The sequence below is a fragment of the Poecile atricapillus genome, chromosome 3 (assembly GCF_030490865.1).
Source record: "Poecile atricapillus isolate bPoeAtr1 chromosome 3, bPoeAtr1.hap1, whole genome shotgun sequence".
NCBI classification, from domain to species: Eukaryota; Metazoa; Chordata; class Aves; order Passeriformes; family Paridae; genus Poecile; species Poecile atricapillus.
Window position 1 is genome coordinate 54,819,519 of NC_081251.1, and position 17,262 is coordinate 54,836,780.

General features: G+C 37.3%; 1 protein-coding gene across 1 annotated transcript in view; it reads right to left on the minus strand.

Annotated features, from left to right (window-relative positions):
- The window catches only part of ARHGAP18 (Rho GTPase activating protein 18), a 99,562-nt gene that overhangs the window by 72,181 nt on the left and 10,119 nt on the right, over positions 1-17,262 (minus strand). The window lies entirely within an intron of this gene.

The following is a 17,262-nucleotide window of genomic DNA, read 5'->3' on the forward strand; positions in this document are numbered from 1 at the left end:
CAAGCAAGGACACTGCTGACTGAATTGTCTCAGAGCTGCTGGGCCTTAAACAAGCCGCCATTAGCTCCACGGTCACGCTCCATCAACTAGTGACAACCAGAGGAACACAACATTGGGTCAGCCTTTTTGGTGGGAAAAGCCTCCTTTGGTGGGAAAAGCCTCGGCACAGAGATGAGACTCACTGCCTTGGTATTAGTTTTGAATTGGTAGGCAAGACGTGTAATGCAACACCCAAACCTGTTTGCTTTTTCCATGGCAACATGTAAATGCACATATGCTATTTATGTTTGTAATCTGTGCCCTCGTTCACATATGCATATGATTTGTCTAAATTATTATCAGTTTGTTCTATAACTGAATGGAGCAACTTCAATATAAGCGTAATTTGCATTGTGTTCACTTTTTTCCCTTTTAAAACAAATCATGCAACTGCTTTGCTTGCAGTTAAAATGTGCCAGGTTTGGTGCTGAGCTCTGTGAGATGTTCTGAAATGCGTGGGTATCGAGTCCAGGACCTTTGTCTTTTAGTACATAAATTGGAACGCTGCATGCAAGGTTGTGAATGGACCACACCGTTTTCTGTGCAGCACAGAGTTGCCATGCAGGAGCAGCACAGAAATCTCATCCTACAGCCACTGAGAAGTTGGTTGCAGCAGAGAAGCAAACAGGCAGAATTTCTGGTCATGTTTGAGCAAGATCAGATTGTCCTCTAGAGTCTTTGATGCTTACAGTTGGTGACTTTGGAGGGATCACAGTCAGACACAACTAAATTTTGCCACTGATGATGGACTTCTACAGAGTGCCAAACAGGAAGTCTCAATTTCTTTAAAAAAACCACCCATTAAATTTTGAGAAGAGTCCCAGCATTACAAGCACAGGAGAACTTGGATGATGTTAATAGGCCAGCCATTACAGAGTCGCCTTTTCATTTCTCACACACCTGAGGGTCATTTGCCGCCTTAGTTTTAAATTCATATAAACTATTGAAAGGGAGTTTGATAAAGCCTGCCTCTTCCACGGTTTATTGGGTATTTTATCTGTAGGCATCTAGCCAAGGTGTTTTGGCTAAAGTATTTTTTGTATTGTTAATTTTATATCAAAATTTTAATCTGCAATTTAAAAAAATCTATTTTTTAAAAAGTAGACATTAGTACCAATAGATACCAATAGTATATATATTAGAAAAAGGAACAGGTTACTTTTTAACTATATGATTCTTTAATTGTTTAGTATTTACAATGCATAGGAAAGAGGCTGCTTCACCTCCACAGATGTTCTCCTTCTGCAAAGGGAATGGGAAAAAGAGAAGGCACAGCTTCAGTGCAGCTTCAGCAACAGCTTAGTACTATAGTTTCAACAGTTTAACTAGCAGTATGCACCAAGAGCACTGAGACAAATTGTCTGCATGTACCTACACACTCACAAAAACAAGGACATGAAACCACTGCAAAACTTAGCACTGTGGAAATGTTTTCCTGTACTCCCACTACTAAGGTATTCCGCTCTCTATACATCTCAGGCTGTGTCTGAAAGGCAAAAATTAGCCTAACTTCTCACACAAGCATGCAAACAAGACTTCAGTTTTCACAGCTCATGTTGGAAATACATCAGCACGTGGTGAGAAAACATCCTATTAACGTATGTTTGTACTCCTATCTGCTGGTTCATTTAGCTCTTTCTTTAAATGCACATGTGGTTAATTGTTAAACAGCATATGCAGAATGCAAAATTATTTTCTGAAGGACCCTTTTTTTTTCTTTTAAACTAAACCAGAAAAACTAAACATAAATACTAGGGTCCTTAGGACCTGGCCTTGTTTAAAGCTTCAGCTAACTGGTTGCATGCCAAATACCCCACTTAGTTATAAAACTCCCTTTAAAAAAATAACTAAAATAAAACAGAAACAAAAGTAAAACATTTAGACATTCCATGTCTAATAAGTGCTTTCCAAAGCCCTTTGCCCAAACTAAATATATATTAGGTGCTATAAAAACAAAAATGTAAACTGCTTTTTCTTTGATAAGCATCTTAAAACACATCATAATTAAGGCACACCACAACATGCTGCAGCCTCCCAGTAGAAAGAAGAATGCAGAAACAAGATGTAGTCAATGTGGCATCACTAGGGACTGCTCAAAAGACAATTTTGCTACAAATGGAGAGGGGAAGAACTTGCCTTGTTTGGGAGGGGGAGGGGTGAGATTAAGAAAGGCAAAACCCAGAATGAGTTTGTCCCACTAAATGGAAGAATAAGAAGAAAACTTAAGAAAGCTTTTATAAGTAAGTAACAAGGAAAGTGAGAAAAGGAGCAAGAAAGAAAAAAAGTCCAATTAAAAATGAGACCAGGGTTTAAATTAGTGATAAAACCGTAAGAGATATTGATACCCTTCTTATGTCTGTCTTTATTATGATGCACTTCAAACATAGAAGTGAATTTAGGAGCTAACTCTAGACACACCTTTTCCTCTAATTGATAGGAACAAATCTGGTCCTGTTATGACAGCATTACACCAGCAAGGTTTTCTTTGATCAAATAATTCCAAATTTACACTAGACACAGATAGACAATTTTGACCTACAGGTGTATTATTGCTGTAAACTGACAGAAATATCACTATTCCTTTCACTGGTATATCTTCTGCCTAACTCTGACTAAATAGTCATTAATTCCTGCGTTTGCAGTTAATATTTTTGTTCTTAATAAGGTCCAGGCATACTTATTTGGAAAGTAAGGTTATTCATAGAGAAGAGAAAGCTTTGGGGAGACCTCATTTAGGCCTTCCAGTACCTTAATGAAGCTTTTAAAACACAGGGAGAGTGACTTTTCACAAAGGCAGATAGAGACAGGAGAAGGGACGGTGGTTTCAAAGAGAAAGCAGGCAGGTTTAATTAGATATTAAGAAGAAAATCATTATTCAGAGGATGGTGAAGCACTGAGCAGGTTGCCCAGAGAGCTTGCAGATGCCCCATCTCTTGAAGCGTTCAAGGCCAGGTTGGATGGGGCCCTGAGGGACTTGATCTAGCGAGTGGCATGCCTGTTGACGGAAGGAGGTTTGGAATTACATCGTCTTTAAGGTTACTTCCAACTCAAACTGTTCTATAACTCTATAATCAACTAGGTAAGAATGCACCATTTGAGGCTTATAGGTTTATGTGCTAAAAGGAGGATATTGAGAAAGGAGATTACAAATCAGTCTATCTTGCTACAGAATCCAAGACTCCTTCAAAGAGCTTAAATACTTAGATTAAGATGTCATGCACTGCCCTTACACTCAATATAGTCAAGTCAGTCACCAAAGCCAAGCAGACCATGCAGGGCTCTCATGCTTAGTTCTCTCTTTGCAAAACAACTGCTAAAAAGAGAACTTCTCAGCAGTGCCATCCTTCATCACTGCTTTACAGGGTTTGAACATGCATGTGTTCAACATGTGCTTTTGACTCTTCACTGCAGACTGATTTATTTTCATTTCTAAAATTTTCACAAATAAAAAAATGAATCACACTGTTTTTCATATTTTGTATAAATATAGGATTATTCTTTTTGAATATATGTTAGGTGATTTTTCACATTCCAGTTCCTAATGATATGTTATTTATCAGCAGTTAAAAATGCAACCCATGAGAAAAATTGGCTAGAGGAAATAGTAATAGGTCAGCTGAAAAATTTAAACTCACAGGCTGACTTCAATGGCAGTAGATGGATTTGTTCCCGCTGAGGTCTAGAAATCCCCCTGTCCAAGAGCATTTTGACAACCACTGCAGTGCTAAAGTAAAAGTACAACTGGACTTTTAAAGCATATTTTTAATGCAGTAATGCAGGAGAGTTTCAACCTCTCCCTTCTATTCCAGCATTTGTTCAGATGGGTTTTAAACTGAGCAGAGAATGTCTCACCAGCTCACTCACCTAATTCACATTGAAATAAAATGGCAGCGTTTCCATTGTCCAAATTATATTTCCAGGGTTCCAGCCAGCAGCCAGAAAATGCATGAAAGGGAATGTTGTTTGTGTACTGTAAGATGAAATCTACCCCTTATTAAGCTTTGTGTTTCATGTATTGCTGTACTCCACTACCTAAAGAACAACACACGTGAAGAGCATTCTGCAGCTGTTAATAATCAATGCTAGGAATAATACAAAATGTAGATTACAGGTACTTAACTCTTGATGTCCAGGATTATGCAACTGATTTTACATTCTATTTACATCCATTTCATGGATGTCCATGAAAGAACTGATCTTTTAGAGGGTAAAATCCTCTGTCCTATGTTAGACCTCCACTTTAGCAAATAAAGAAGAAACCTGTGCCAGAATTGTCCATTTGTTTCCACTGATTAGAAAGGCTGACTACACGAGTAGGTCACATGCAGATGTGCACATCTGTCTGGTAAACTTCACCTTAAATGCTTTTATGTTGCCCTTCAAAATATGGAAGATGCAATGTTCCGTTACAGGGCGCACCATATGGCATACACAATGTGGAGGAGTCAGTATTTCAAAATGTACAGTACTGATATGTAGGAGCTGTTTCAGATCATCTTACACAGCCCTGAATGCCAAAGGTGGGGATGAAGTCACACATGTACACAGAAAGCAGTGACACCTTCCTAGCTTTCTGAGCCTTCACCTTCTTCCTCACTGCCCTCCACATACATATTTAAAGAGCTGATTTGTTTCCCATAACAAAAACAAAAGAAGACAGCAAGAAAAGGGAGTAACAGTTCTTAGGTTGTTCACTTTTCGTTCGAGTTGCTCTAAAATGTATCTGGTGCTCTCTGGTGGCAGCCTCGGTAATTTTTAATTCCATGACTTTGCAAAAGGTGAAACAGTAACTACTAGTGCTGCTTTTGAGATTATCCGTATGAAGACTAATGAGCACGTGAATTAATTCTACTTTATCCTGTTTGGTTTTTCTTGAATGCTTTCTCTGGAGAAATTCAGATCTTGCCCATCTGCTTACCTTATGTAAATCACAGCACAGGGATTGAGCAGCTGAAGTTCTCATTGCCTTATGTTTTTGCTCATGGTCAGACAGCTGCTGAATTTTACCCAGAGAGGTATATCTGTTTCTGTAGAAGTAATTTATCCATGTCTATTTGTAGTGTGACCTTGCACAAACCCTCATATTAATTCTTGCTTCCCTTTCCCTGTAACAGGGAGTCCATATAACAGGGCTAATAATATCTAGCTATTTATGAGGATTATTCACCATCTGTTAAATTACATTGAAAGGTATCAAAATATGCATAAAATTATTTCCCATTACATCACTAGATTTACTTTCATTTGGTGCATGATTTAATAGGGATAAAATGGAATGGATTTCTGCATCCACAGGCATAGAGAACAGATGATAAATCTAGTGCACTTTATAGCATCTCCACATGAGGTATAGGACTTTCAGGGAAAACTGAATACCACAACTGATGTTTCATGCCACTTTGGGAAGGGGGAAGTCAGCATGAGTGTTGGAGACTAAGGGATTTTCATTGGTAACTCTGAATGACCCCTTTTTTCTTGAACTACTTCCAATACAACTTCGATTTTATAAATCATTACTTCACATATGCCACTAGTCATGAAAAGGTTGTTGTAATTTCAGAATACAATCACCTTTCCCCTTCTTAATTCTCCCAAAGTATTACCTAAATGTGGTGCACACTGACTGGATTCACTACAGAGGTAGATACACTCTACTAGCATATGAATATGAAATAAAGATAGATAAAATAAAAAGTTTGGAGAATGGTATTTCATTTTTCTCTTCAATCATGTTTTACATTTATACAAGGCAGCTGTATAACCCTTAAAAAAGATTTTTCATCTGAGTTAAACACACTTCTGGTTGTCTTTCAGAGGGAGATCTTCCATCCTCTTGACTCCTTGTTGACTCTTTCTGCATCTGTTTCAATTGAACTGATCTTTCTTGAGTATAAGGACCCTGAACTCTGTAGAGCAACTGGGACCTTGTATCTCACAGATACTTAACTATATCACAGGCACAGTATTGTGGAAAACATCAGCTTTTCACATGGCTGCTTCTCATGTTGGTGAGACTGATCTGAACGTCATGCATTGTCTTACACATTTGGAGCAGACCTGCTGACTGGCTTGCACATCAAAACACAGAGAGAGAGCTCCTTCTGAAATGTCTTCTCAGGGATATGCACTGTGCTTCTGAATGGAAGGGGCTTTTATTCTGTTGTTGAGAGGCTGCTGTCATGACAGCCAGAAATCCTGGGTTTGTCTCTTTTGGACATTGCAACCAACACCAAACCACTAAAGAGGCAGGAGTGGAGAAGACTCCAGTAGCTCCCCTGCTTCTCTTCTTCTTTAGGTCAGGAAATAGACCTCTCTATCCAGTATTTGGGATGTAACAACTGATGAACTCATCAGCTGCAGTTTCATCAACAAAGATAGAGGGGGTGCTAGCAAGTGCAGAGAACATACTTGGAAATAAATATGATTTGTTGCTTTACAGAAAGGCTGTATCCATTGCTCAGGTTCAGAGACTGTGTCAGTTTCCACAATCCCCACCCCCCCATCTTAGATCAGGCTTCAGTAGGGTCTGGGATAGTTTTTTTCAGTCTGAATCTGGAAGCTGAAACCATGCTGTCTCCCACACGTGTTAGCTAAGTCAGTCGGCACATTGACTGGAAGCTCTTCTCTTCCTTACCCTTCTAATTTTGCTGTTGCCTGCAGATTTGATCACAGCTGAAGTTGTAGCACAAAAACATCTGGTGAAATAAAACAGAGCAGCCACAAAGAAGGGAGAGTTTAGTCAGTCAGAAAAGCTCATGAAAAATGTGACACAATCCTAAGCTGAGCAAGCCAGAGCTATCCAGAAATGTCATTATGTGCTGAGGAGAAATGCTTCAGAACAAAGAAAGGAACAATTGCGTGAGTCATGGGCTGTGAGAAAGAAAACCACTTGTCTTTAAGGGTTGAAGAATACCCAGTAAAACTTCAAGTTAACACAATGAAAAATATTCTTAGTTCTTTCTTACAGACAAAAATATTCATTTTGCATCTTCTTTCATCCCAAACAAATATTAGAAAAGTGTTTCTTTCACATTTTATACTGCAATCAAATTCAGCCACTCTTAATACAGAGTATTTCAAGACGTCAGTCTTATTTTTGCCGTTTTGAACGGAAACAATCTTCTGAGTTGAATATGGATTTTTAAAAATGGTTCATATCAACTCAGAACAGCATTTTCCAGAAATTTACAATCCAAAAGAAGGCCACCATACTTTAACCACATGTGAGGTCCAAACTGCAGTTTAAGATATACCATCTTAATGAGACAATATCTTTTAAAATCATGTTTGCAAGTATCATAGACAAATCAGAAAGAAGGAATGGAAGTTCTCACATTCTTGCTTGTCTTGTCTATTTCATGAGCTTACCAGGTTAATTTCATACAACCAATTGCTTTTTTGACATCTTTTGTATAAAATAGCTCTGACAATGACATTTAGCACTTGCGATTTTTTTTTTAAATGAATGTAAGTATATGATATTTGAAATTGGAAACATTATTGTGACAAGGATTGGGCAAATTTTGAACCAAAAAATTTACAAATATAAGCTGTAAGAAAAAACATTCTTTATGATAGTTCTTCTGATACTTTTTATTTACTCTTCATAGATATTCAAAAGTAACTCTCATGAATAACAACTACAAGGAAAATTAGCATGAATACTTGTGCAAAAATTTGCATAAGAAATAAATATTTGAGGTTTTGTTTCTTTTTGGCTGAAAGACAGTTAGAAAGCTGGAAAAAATACCAGTCATATACCAACAAAAACTCACAGCACTATTATAGCTGTTCTGTAGTACCATGTTCTAAGCAATAACTATAAAATTCATGAGTATCTCTAGGCTGATGCTTAGCCACATACGCAAGTCATAAATAATTTTAAACAGTGTCATATCTGTAGCCTTTAGGGCTTCAGTCCTCTAAGGGTACATTTGTGACAGTCACAAGTGACTAGATTTAATACATTTGCACTATTTTACTCATCTTTGCTTGCAAAGAAATTGTGATAGGTTTGTAGAGCAAGATTCAGGGAGAGCTGCAGAATTACAAGGCAAGAATATACTACCACGGCTGTGTATTTTGGAAGCAATTGCTGGAGTTACAGAAGGTTAAACTTGAACATTTGCCTACATCAAGATATTACAGTGTAGTTTCTGCAGGAAAAACATAACACTTGCAGTTCACTTGGAAGATATTCACCGCTAAAAAACTGTATTTATGTTATAGTGGTTAGATTTACTTTGATTTACTGTAGTATTTTACTATTTAATAACTCACGCTATGCACAATACTGTTCACCATATGTCCAGAAAGGGGGGAAAAAAAGAGGGAAGCTGAAGTAACTTTTAAATGAGGATGCATATGTGGAAAGCAATGCAAATTTATGTATATGTAAACATAAATATCATGGGGACATCTATGATCAAGTCTCCTGAAATTTCAATCTATCCAAGATAATTATAGGTTCACTGGGAGAAATTAATATGGTCACAAGCAATATCAGAACAGTAGTGAATGACACAAAACCGTCCAGAGAAGTGGGGGTGGTTTGCAGTAGGATGCACACGTGTATCCTGCAAGAGGGAAGAGTACCCAGGGAATGGTTCCAAGACATATGGCTGCCATAGGGAAGTGGGGTCAGAGTGAGCAGTAACAATGTACAGCTGCATTGGGGTTTGGTCTTTGATGAGAAAGACCATCTGCAGCTCTTGGCTGCCCTTGGTTACATTTTGGCACTTGAAAATCAATGGGAGCAGAGCTACTAACTTGCGTCATGGAAGAATGCATTTCTCTCAGGGACAGAAAGCAGTTCCCAGAGTCAGGGAACACTATCCCTTATACACTATCTCCCCCTTTCCCTGGGGAGCCTGTTTAGCCCTCAACCACCCTCTGGGTGAAAACTTTTTCCTGATACCTAACCTAAACCTCCCCTGATTCAGCTTCTGGTCATTCCCTCAGGTCCTGTCACTGATGACCAGAGAGAAGAAAGAGATCAGTGCCTGCCCCTTCTCTTCCCCTCATGGAGATGTTGCAGACCACAATGAGGTCTTCCCTCAGTCTCCTCTTCTCCAGGCTGAACAGACCAAGTGACCTTGGCCCTCCTCATACGGCTTCCCCTCAGGGCCCTTCACCATCTTCGTAGCTATCTGTTGGATGCTCTCTAATAGCTTAATATCTTTTTTATATTGTGGTGCCCAAAACTGCACACAGTGTCCAAGGTGAGGCCTCACCAGTGCAGAGCAGAGTGGGACAATCACCTCCTTTGAGTAAAGTATTTTTTGCTAAATATAAAAACAAATTGGCAGAAGGCACTATAATCTAGTAATATTTCCATCTCAGAATTTAGATGACTCCACCTATCTCTTATCACGGGACAAATTATTCAAAATATTATTTAAAATATATTTAAAAGCATCTCTTTCCTATCCTTTCTTGACCATTGAAGACAGTGTTGTACTACTTAATATACTGTGAATGAGACAGAGGCAGTATATAAAGAGAAGAAGATTGCATTTGTGTTAATGAAAAGTAACCTTTTTGAAGGGACACATAATTTCCATACAGACTAACATCTCTTTGTCAGTAATTAAGCATTTGAACAATCCCAGTATAGTAAATCAGCTGTATAAACTTCTGGTTTCACCACTTTTTCCAAGCACATTTTCTACCATCTTTAAAACTGAGATACTAGAAGGGAGCACTTTTAGTAATTCAAATATTTCCCAAATTCTCATTGAGAGGGGGACTCACCTTGTATGTGAGCAAGAATGACAATGAAATTTGGTAGAAAATATTACAAAGAAGGTACCTCTAATACCATTAATTCTTTTATTCTTGAGGGGATTTAGAACCTAATTATTTTACCTGTGTTTTGGAACATCTTACAGAAGTACAAGGGGATAATCATCTGTAGGATTTTTCATCACCTGCTGGCTGATGTACAAAAGCTTAAACTATACACAAGTACCTTCACTACAGAAGTCTTTACAATTTTCTCAGAATCATAAGTGTTATTGATAAATATCATAAAATCACGTTTCTTTTAGCTTAGCTGGTTAGGAACAATAAAGCAGTACTCATATGAAAATCCTATTGTTCATGTTTTGCTCTTCTGAAGCTGCAAGGTGAAGGACAAACCAGAAGCATGGCAAAAACAGCACACAGGCCACAAACAAGCAAACTTCAACTACTATACAAATGGTTTTTTCTCCCTCATTGCCATATATGCAGATATATAATGATCAGCATTCCAAATTTTCTGATTGCCTAATAGGCATTATCATAGATTGTTCAAGGTTCTCTTTTTATGGCAACAGATAATAAGGATCGATAAACAGACAAAAGGCAAATTGATAAATTATAAAGTAAATGCCTAAATCGTAGAAGAAGAAGAAGTTATTGTTCCATAGCTGAGATCATCAGTGTTTGTGAAGAAGGCAGCCTCACTTCATCAAAGGCTGAAAAGATTTGGGAAATGCAGTTAAAAACGTCAGGGCAGTAGAATACTGCAGGTTTTCTGCTGACAGAGCACATGCAGCAAAATTATGACCCCACCAGAGTCAGAGATTAAGCCTCTTCTGACTTTCCTGGACTAATATTTCAGCCCCTAGTTCCTGTCCTGCGAGCTCAGCATCTGCTGCAACACTTGGACTCCTTTACACTCATCTCTGAGGTGATGCAGGAGAAATAGGCACCAGGGTAGCTCCTACCAAGACTTCTGTCCCCATGCCCGGTGATGCTGGAGCTGGATGGTTCACCAGCCTGACTTTGAGCTTGTAAATGCTCTTCTGAGCAACAAATAAATAGATCCAGGAGTGAATTGTCTGCTGTTTGGGTTTTGGATTCATAAGAGATTTTCAATTTTAAGTATTTAGATTGCTTTTTCCTTGTGGTTCATTTGTTTTTTGGGGTTTTTTCATTTGGGGATGAACATAGGACAAGTATTTCCTCATTCTGCTTTCTTTTTTGCATTTTTTGCCCAGATCACTTTCTGATTTATTTCAACATCATTCTTAGTACCAGAGAGGTCTTTTAAGAAATAGTGCTATGGTTAAAAATTAGAGCACTCTCTTTCAGGTAAAAAACCCAGAACAGACAGGAGAATGGAACAGCAGTGTGAAATCCCACAAGAATTCATGTACAGTTATTCCTTGCACAGCTCCCACCAAAAGGAGGGAGGTGTCAGCTCCCTCTCCCTTTCATGTTCAGAAAGATATTTACAGATCAGGCTGGGCACTTGTCGACAGTACCCAAGTTTTGAGCACATCCCAAAGGAATTAGGAGATTTTTTGAATGGAAGCTTTCTCACTATGGCCTTCTACACTTTTATTTTGCCAGCTGGACTCTTGCAGAATGGGTACAGAGAAAACATACTAGTGTAGATTATTTTTTTCAATATAAGAGTACTTGTAATATTTAATGTTACCTGTTCATTATTTAGGTGGCTGTAGCAGTGTAAAGTGCTTTTCTATTGCAGCCACAGTAGGGCTTTTCCTAGTATAGCTGTGGTTTCTAAAAATCCACATTTCTCACTGAAATAGGCTAGTTTTCAAGAGCAGAAAATCCCAAAAAGCACTTCCGAAAATTAGAAAAATTAATCTTCAGCCACTGAACCTTCAGATATCTCTTAGTTTTAGTTTTACCAAAGCAACAGCACAAAAACCACATGTGTCTCTGACGGTTTTGTGGATCCTGGCCATGAATAAACAGTTAAGGGGAAAAAAAGCTGCATATCCACCAAAATAATTATCTTTTTTTTTTTTTCTTAGCCTGATTTTTTCCCTCCAGTTGCTTTTAATCATCACTAAAAATGAAAACAAAAATTGCTATAAAAGATTATTGTCACTCTAAGAGCAGATGTTCATAGGAGCAGTTTTCAAACTGGAGATTTTGCTTTTTCCTAGCCCCAGTTTCAGAGTTACCTATTTGGATAGCATCAGGTGGAAGCACCAGGTTATTATCTATCCAAAGTGCATTTCATTACAGTAATCACAGGTAGATTTTTTTTAAAGGAATCAGCCCAATGTATAATGTGTGCTGCAACGTTATAGAGAAATATATATTACCATATATGACCATAATAGTTTAAAATGTCTTAAGTGCTGCTTAATGTACTATTCACATGGGCAAAACTGGAATGTTGTTTTTTTCCCTTGAAGCAGGTACATAATTTTTCAGTTGTCAACAAGCTGTGAAATATTGTATAATATTATATGTTATAACTTTAGGATGTTATCAAGTTTCAAGTACCTGCTTTAATCAGCAGAATTCCCTACTTTTAACTATTCAGTTCAGATTATTGTAGCTATTTTAGTCAACCTAATTTCCCATTCTCTTGGCTGCAGATAAGTACCTTAATGAAAAGCACGGCCAAAATTTTGAAATAAAGCTTCATCACAGTTGCTTTGCAAGGACCCACATATACTGGATTTTGTATTATTCAGGTTTAGGGTACAGAAATGTTGGAATGGATGATTAAGTACTATTCTTAAATTACAGACATATTGTATAGTACAGAAGAATACTGGGAATATATTTACAAATCAAGAGCTTTTACTGTACTATGCTTGATGTATGCCAGAAAGACTTTTAGGTCATAAAAGTACACGGCAAACTCTTTAGCTGCAACATATTCTTACTGTAGCAAACAATGCGCATCAATAATAAAATAAGTATTGGCCTAAATTGTACAGTCATATCAGGTTTTCTGTTAAGAGACTGATTGTCCAAAACATCCAAACGCAATATAATGGAAGCTATGTTTATATTTAAACAATATTCAGATTTAAACTGTATTAAATACCATTTCTAATTCAGGATTTAGATGAAAATGCCTTGCTCATACAAGTAATCCTAGTGATTTGACTGCAGGCTACTGTAATCATAGGATCAATATTTAATAGCCACCAAACACTCATAGAGAGCATAGGAGGTGGTCTACAGGTGAAGACTGGGAACTAAATTGCTGAGATACAAACCTCAAAGGAGGAAAAAAAGAGTTGTATCGATGGATTGTTCACTGTCTCTTCCAGCAGCAGCACTAAGGGAATTTAACAGTAACTACAATTAAGAAACTGATTCAAAACAAACTGAAGGGGGTGGCATTTCACATAATGCGTCATTACTCAGCGTTATTGCTTGCCACAGGATGCTGGTGAAGCTAAAAGATTACACGAGTTCTCGGCAAGACCAGACATGTTTGTGGAAAATATATCCATGGACTATTGCTAAATACACAGAAAGAATATCTGGCTCAGGAATTGCCTGGCAGCATATGGCTGCAAGCTGGTGAAAATATTGAGAATATTGCCCCTTCTTTAAAACTCTTTTATGGGTGTCTTTTAAAGAAGTAGGATACCAAGGAGATGGACTTTCTGTCCAAATCAGTCGAGCTAATTTTATGTTCAAATAGGCCATAATTTAAAATAATTCTTGCTCTGTGCAACAATGAAAGTAATGGAAATGCATGCGAATGACAAAAAAAATAGAAATTATTATTCAATATATAGGACACTAGAAAAAAGTATCTTTTTTATACTGCTTTATTTAATTTTTATTTTTTTTCAAAGGAACACATTCCATTTAATTAAAGACTGAATTTATTGAACTTTCTCAGGATACAATTTCCTGATTAGATTTAAAACCATCACCTTTCAAGGAAATTTGGACCACATTTAACATGCAGCTGTCACAAGTAATTCTCAGGAACACATTCCCAGTCATGGATTTTGTAATGTACAGGTTGTCCTCCTCCAGTTTTGCAGAAATGAAGCAATTCTTCAACTCTAACCCCTGTAGTGAAACATTTTAAACACAGAGTAACACTGACAGTGTACTTATCTGCAGAACACAGGCCCCTTTCTAAATTGCAAGCCATCTTCCCTGCTCATAGTGGATGTTCAGTGTTATCTTAATTCAGTGAATTATGTATTCACAAAATAAACATGCCTTTAAATTTTAACAGTGCACTTTAGTCAGCGAAACTGTTGTGTTAGTAACACAACATAACCCTGATTGAAAATGTAAATATCAAAAATGTCAGTGGATAAACAGAAAGACATCTGCATCACTCTGAATTTCTGAGTGATATTTTGAGTTAATGAATAAAATCTGTCAAATGCATTTTCCTACAGCAAAAAGTAAAAATATTTAGAACACCTCTGGATTAGAAGACTTCCTTAAAAAAAAAAAATCTGTTACAGTTCTGACTGTAAAATATGAGTATATATTATCAGATCCATGTCCTTTGAAAAATTACATTTGAAGGCATCGTCAGAGCTCATAATACAGCTCATACTGATGCCCAAAGACTGTCCTCCTGATTGTTTGGTTTTGCTGTTATGTTTGAATCAGTAGGATTGAAACCTAAGAATGAATTTCAAATAAACTTCATTTACTTCAGGTTAAACCAAGATAGATGGAGCAAATAAAACAAATTCCCTTGAGAATACTCCCAAGAACTCATCTGTTTGAAGATTGTCTTAAATACAGTTTACACAGAAGATCTTTAATATTAGCAGAGAATTCCATATTTTGTTTCCTTCGATTTCATTCCTAAACACTTGATCACTATTCATACATTCTGCAGTGTCATGAAAATACCTGCAATATTTAATTTTATCTATTAAGACCTAGAGATTTTCACTTTGCTCCAACTATTTGTATTTGCATGCAAAGTCTCATTACTGGAAGCAGCTAACACAAAGGAGAACTGCAGAACCAAATGATTTTCTAAGTTAACAATCTCAGCATATCTTTGAGCTAATATAGGTTCAAAGATCCTCTGAATTACAAATTAATTCAATTGCACAAATTCCAGAGCTTGATTCCAGAAATGCGTGAGAAATTCAGTCTCTGTACAGCCACTTCATGGGGTGGGTGTTCCAGCCTGAAGAACCATCAACCACCAACATTAAGGAATTTTATTTTGTCAGAATGCATACCTGATAAGAAGAGTAGACAGAAAAGCATCCTTTCTATCCTGCTATTCGCAATATTTTGTGTTTTGCAAAATAGACAGCAGCTTTGCTTTCACTTCTCTCAACAGCTACTGGGCTAGAGAAGGTGCATTTTAGGAGATTTTGGACATAAATCCATTTTCCCCAGAAGCTGAGATTTCTGCTGCTGGAAATTCTGAGATGACTTTGAGTATTTCTGCCATCAATAATTAGAATTGTTTGCTATAATTGTCTGGATCAGAGCAAAACAGTTCCTAATCTGACACTCACACAATCCTTTCCCTTTCCCTGTGTATTAAAGATATTTGTACCTCTGAGTTGATTTACAGCACACCTACACACAGTAATGGGTAACAGTGGGTGCAAATCAGCTGCCTTCTGTAGCTTCCATTGTTCTTGTAAATATTGACATCTGTGTTTTCTATTCAAAGGATTTAATCTGAAATTATAATAAAGTTTATAATTTTGAAACGTACAGAATTATTTGCCTGATTTTTTGTTGGAGGCTGAGCTGAGATACAGTGTGTGCCCTTGTTTCTAATATTTAGTTCTAGGATTCAAGGAAACACTGAATTTCATATAATATGAAATTAATGAGCATGTTTTCATGGTGATACATGAGAACAAATGCTAAAGTTAGATAAGAAAAGTGTAAATGTGTAGATTAGAAAGTTTCTTAAATCACTGAGTGAAAAAGTAATTTAGAGAACAGGAGACAAGATGGAAGATTTAGGGTGTTGTCTCTTGTCCTTCTTCTTTCTTCTTCATGTTCTTCTCCTAGGGGTGTTTGGGTAGTAGTAGGTGATTGGATAGAGAATGCCGCAGTGCAGCACACAGGTGTTGGGTCATTGGGTCACTAAGAAAAATAGCTTGGTTGGCATCTGTTAATTGGGTAAATGGACATATAAAAGACCTTGAAGAAGATCTTTGTTAGCCATTTTACCCCTTTTTCTATCATAGTGCACCATAGCTCCTTGTACCTTGTAATGCTGATAAGAAAAAAATAAACAACTGAGACCAAATGAGAGAAAACTGCCTCCCTCTCATCAATCTTCAGTTCAAAGGGGAAAAGAACCCAAATCCAAAAGTCCTTATTGAGACAATTTTTAATGCAACTCTTTTTTTCCTCCTCTTTATCCATGTCTGAATTCCATTGTGTTCCCAAGCTAAACTCAGAAAACACACATAAAGGACAGGATCTTTAATTAAATTCTCCAGCTTCACAGCCAGCAGCGGTTACTATTCTGTGCATCACCAACTCAGAAGGAGATTTTTGTGTTTAAAAAAAAAATACAAATCCTCAGTCTTCTGCTTTCAAGGAATACTTTGTCATTTAGCAAACTTTTATGTCCAATACCAAATGTATTCAATATATAGGGGCATACCAGTAGCTATCAGTTAAAACAGCACCTACAATGCGACTGTGATCCAACAGTGTTCAAACCAGATTCTCATGGATGAGTTTTGGAACTCCAAGATCCACCTAAGTACCCCCACAATTTGAAGCTCAGGGAATAGATGAGGCAAATGTATTTGTGCATCATGAAAGTAGCAGCTGTCAGGAAATGCAGAGATGTCAGCCTGATACCCAGTTCCAAGGCAGGACCCTCCAGTTCCAGTAGCCTCAAAAGGCTCTATGAACTCCATGCTTGGCCTTCTGCCAAGAGCGGTGATTACAAAGTCCCATGACATGCAGTGCTTACTCATTTTTCTTATGTGCCCCAAATGCCCGCGTTTTTTCTTCATGACGAGTTTTGGATCCCATTCTTCCTAACTACAGAACTAAAAATAAAATGCTGGTGCAGAACAATGTCTGTCAGCTCTTCAGGTACTTACTAAAGCAGAGGACAAAAATAAACAAGACTGTGCTATATGTAACACATGGATACATAAAGAGGATTTTATTATGAAACACTATTCATATTTACTAAAACATAAAATGTAACAACTGAGCTTTTAATGGTGCAAGCAACAACCTACCAACATTTTTTTCTGTCAGATTAAGGAAATAGCTGTTGTCAGATGGCAGCACGATGCCAATAGTCGAACAGGAAGGATTACAGCATTCAAGTCATCTTAATCCTAGTGCATAAGCATTAATAGAGGCTTTTCTTTTACCACAAATGGCTAATGTAGCTAAGCTCTGACACTGGGCTGAACTTCTCACTTACCTAGGGAAACTAAATACTGTTGTTAGCAGTGTAGTAGATGGAGTAATATTTCCTTTAATAAAAATGTCATGAAGGATTTACAAATCTGATGT